Source organism: Aegilops tauschii, chromosome 6 (assembly GCF_002575655.3).
Source record: "Aegilops tauschii subsp. strangulata cultivar AL8/78 chromosome 6, Aet v6.0, whole genome shotgun sequence".
Taxonomy (NCBI): domain Eukaryota; kingdom Viridiplantae; phylum Streptophyta; class Magnoliopsida; order Poales; family Poaceae; genus Aegilops; species Aegilops tauschii.
The window spans coordinates 275,393,796-275,397,834 of record NC_053040.3 but is presented as its reverse complement, the minus strand read 5'-3'; the positions used below and the strand labels follow the sequence as shown (position 1 = coordinate 275,397,834).

The 4,039-nt window shown below is 42.1% G+C and overlaps 1 long non-coding RNA gene across 1 annotated transcript; it reads left to right on the top strand.

The window, feature by feature from the left end:
* Positions 1–1,374: 1,374 nt before the first annotated feature.
* LOC120965815 (uncharacterized) lies at positions 1,375–3,552 on the top strand. The gene is made up of 3 exons (XR_005758822.3): positions 1,375–1,640; positions 1,717–1,971; positions 3,243–3,552. It is a non-coding gene; the product is annotated as an uncharacterized lncRNA (long non-coding RNA).
* The last annotated feature ends 487 nt before the right edge of the window (positions 3,553–4,039 follow it).

Here is a 4,039-nt window from a genome sequence, read left to right as displayed (position 1 = left end):
GCACGTTATGCCCCTAATGATGTTAACACGGATGCAACTAGACAAGAGAAGTTTCTGGAAGGTCTGGATGATGAGTTGTGTGTTCAATTGACAGTGGCAACATTCAACAACTGTCAGGAGCTTATTGATAAGGCTATTGTACTCGAAGGCAAGTTTCAAGAGGTGGAGAACCGCAAGAGGAAGGCAAGTGACACAGATTTCAACTCTAGAGGACAACAGAAGCACCGTAATTCGTTAGCATCTTCTGATTACTATGATTCTGAAGTGGACGTGTATAATGGTCATAACCATCATAACCACAATGGGCATAATCATCACAATAACAATGGACACAACCACAATGGTCAGAGGAATGGCAACAATGACCACGACCTTTCGACGCCCACAAAGAAGGATCTAAGCCAGTTACTTTGTTACAGATGCAGGAACCCAGGACACTATTCAACAAAATGTCCTGAGCTAAAGAACATGAATTATGACAATGGGAATTCTGGAGAGAAGGAGATTGATCACTTCGAAAGTGGACATGTGAATCACATGAGGGTAGGAAGACCAGATAATGCATCAGCCTTTGGTAAGATTCTAAATTAAGATCAACTATTGTGACCATTCTTTCAGCATTGATGCATCACATTTAGTCATGTCAAGGGAGATTTGGAAATATGCAATGAGTAAGCTCGAAACTTTGGAGTATGGATTATATCAAGTACCCGTCTTTAGCCTTTGCTAGCCAATTCGAATCCCGAGGACGAGATTCATTTTAAGGGGGATAGATTTGTAACATCCTAAATTGTTAAAATTTGGAATGTTAATAGGATCATTCTTTTCATCATGATTTCTATGCTTATTTAAATTTTCTGAATATTTAAAGTGTTTTCCAACGCAAGGCAAAATATTTGGAGTGGAGATAATATTACTTCTCCCTTGTTAATTATAGTTAGAAAATGCTAAGAATATATTTCTGGAGTTTACATAAATTATTTTGGCATGGTTGAAGCTTAACGTTATTTTAGAGTTGTTATAATGCTCTTTATGTGCTTGCATTGCATAAAATATAATTTTTTCAAAAGTGCATATGTGTTTCAAAAAATGTTTACTGTTTTATATCTTAGTAATAATATTTTGCTATATGCCTTGGTGATATTATTTTGTTTTTATTTTTGTATTCTATTTAGCCATTTTAATTCTTGTAGCAGATATAAAAGAAAAAAAGGGCGCGTGCACAGTGCCGTCGGGCAGCCCAGCTGCAGCCCAGCTCCTTTTCCTCGCCCGCGCGCGCTAAGCAGCAGCCGCTAGCAGGCCGGCCCATTGCCCCAGCCCATCCCGCAGCTCTCTCCCTTCTTTTTCTTCTTCTTCCTTTTCCCTGTCTGGCTGACGAGCCTGTCCCGCATGTCATCTCCTAGCTTCAGCCGGTCTCCTCCACGAGCACGAGTCCAGTGCTGCAGCGGATCCAAATCCCCATCGATTTGATCGATCTCTTGCACCTACCGAACTCCCACCTCCATATAAATATTCTACACCTCCGTCTCGTCCGATTTTCGCCAAAATCTCCATTTCCCGTGCCCTGGAGCTCCCGATTGGATCTCGCCGGAGTTCTGCCGTTCAGAAGCTTCCGCCGGTCGTTTCTGTCGCGTCTGAAGGTTCCCAGCACTTCCTCTCTCCTCTGTCCTCTTCCCCTTGGTCTCCTCTCCGTCCCTTACCTTCTAAAGAACGCAGGGTAGCACCAGGACGACACCCGCAACCCCGACCCGAAGATCACCGCCGCCACCAACAACGGACGCCCCGCTTCGACCTGCTTCAACCCAACGTCCCCGACGATCACCAGGACCACCTCGACCCCCTCTTCGACCGGTACCTCTCCGCCCCCTTCACTGACTCCAAGGGCCACCGGAACGGCCGCCGGCAACAACCTCGAACCGCTCGCGCCGTCATCTTCCTCAAGTCCGGTGACCACCTTGCCTTTGTTCACCGGTGAGCACCTCCGTCCGTTCGATCTATGATGGAGCGCTAGGATTAGATCAGTTAAGTTTTTTTTTCGAACCGGTATGCACTAATTAGTGGCTGTCCATCGGTTAGCCGTAACAGCGAACACCCTTCACCGAATCTCGTCACGCCACGTGGCAACGTCACAGCAGCCGCAGCAGTTCTTCCCAGAACGCTTTTATGGCATAATTTTTCTTTGCAGATTCCATATCACATTTTCATTTAGGTTTATCTTGAGATCCCTAACTCCAAATTCATCGATTATTTTTCCTGTGTACTCGTAGAGACCAGGAGAATATTGTAGAAGCAAAATTTCACATTTTTTAACAGTTCAAATATGAATTTGTTTAAATTTGAATTCAAACTTCCGGAGGCCATATCTTTCAAACAGTTGATCCAAATTAGTTGATTCTTTTTGCATTGTGACCCTACCAGCATTTAGATGATATATACCTACTGTTAAGTTCTGTTATTTAAGTTTTTATTTGAATTATTTGTTGTTGCCTTTATTGTGATTGTTATGTGATTACGGTTTATTTATCGGTGCCTTCGTAAATCGTGTAGATTGTCCGGAGTGCGAAGCGGATCAGAATTGAGCGTTAGAGTATTTCAATAGCGTTCAACGCAAGTTTGCACTTTTGATTTTGCTCATCCTATATTCTTCTATGCATGTGTGGTTTTTATGCTATGACATGTGCTTGGTTTGATATGTATGTTCTGTGTTGTCATATTCTGATATTGATTGTATTATGTGATGGTGTGATCGACTTGCTATGATAGACGTGGGCATGTGTTGAGTGATCCATGAAAGTGGTGAGTGTTTATAGCCGTAGGCTCGGGATCATTAACCAGGTGAAGCGTCACTGGCAGAGCGCTCTATTGTCCCTAGAGAATGCGCCATTGACAGAGCGCACTTGAGGCGAGGTATAGTTTTCGGAACTTAAATCAGGTGAATGCGTCCTTGGCAGAGCGCTCTATTGTTCCTAGAGAATGCATCACTGACAGAGCGCACTTGAGAGATACTTCTGAAGTTCTTGTCATGTTTATTTAGAATCTTTGGGTTATCTTGGGCGAGTAAATTAGAGATGGTTGTCAGTTCAGGTAGTGGAGGTACGTGAAGACATTCTTCTCCGAACTAACTTGTGTGTTTTGTTTGTCATACATTGCTTTGTGGATGTAGGTTTGCTATTACATTATGTGTGATTTGCCAATACATTCAATGTATTGACCCTTTGTGGCTGCGACTTATCATGTTGCAGGATTTTCAGATCATCAGTGAGATAGAGTAGGGTCGCGAGTCTTCACTCAACATATTCTCCAGTGGGCATTGATGGACTCATAGTTTATTATGCTACCTTTCCGCTATTATTATTGAATAAAGTTAGCTATGTGCTACTCAGTTTGTAATACTTTATGAATTCTGGGTCATACGTTATAGTAAATGATGCACTTGTTATTTGATATTCATATGTACTGTGTGTGCTAGCGAGTCGATCTAAGGACTAGCACGGTAAGCAAAGAGACATCGAATCTTATCAGGTTCGGGTCGTTACACCCTTTCGGTATGCCATTGTGAGTAATTTGCCATGATATTATCAAGCAATTTGGTGGCTTCACCCAAAGTAATTTCCATAAAAGTACCACCCGCGGCGGGATCTAAAAGATTACGAGAAACAAAATTCAATCCCGCATAAAAATTTTGTATGACCATCCAAAGATTTAACCCATGAGTTGGGCGATTCCTCAGCATCATTTTCATCCTTTCCCAAGATTGTGCAACATGCTCATGTTCAAGTTGCTTGAAATTCATGATCTGGGTTCTAAGGGAAATAATTTTTGCGGGAGGAAAATACTTAGTGATAAAAGCATCTTTGCACTTATTCCAAGAATCGATACTATTGCGAGGCAAAGAAGAGAACCAAAATTTTGTAGAATCACACAAAGAAAACGGAAATAATTTCATCTTAACCACATCATTGTCCACATCTTTTTTATTTTGCATATCGCATAATTCCTCGAAGGTATTATATTAAGATGGGAGGCGGCATCCTCATTA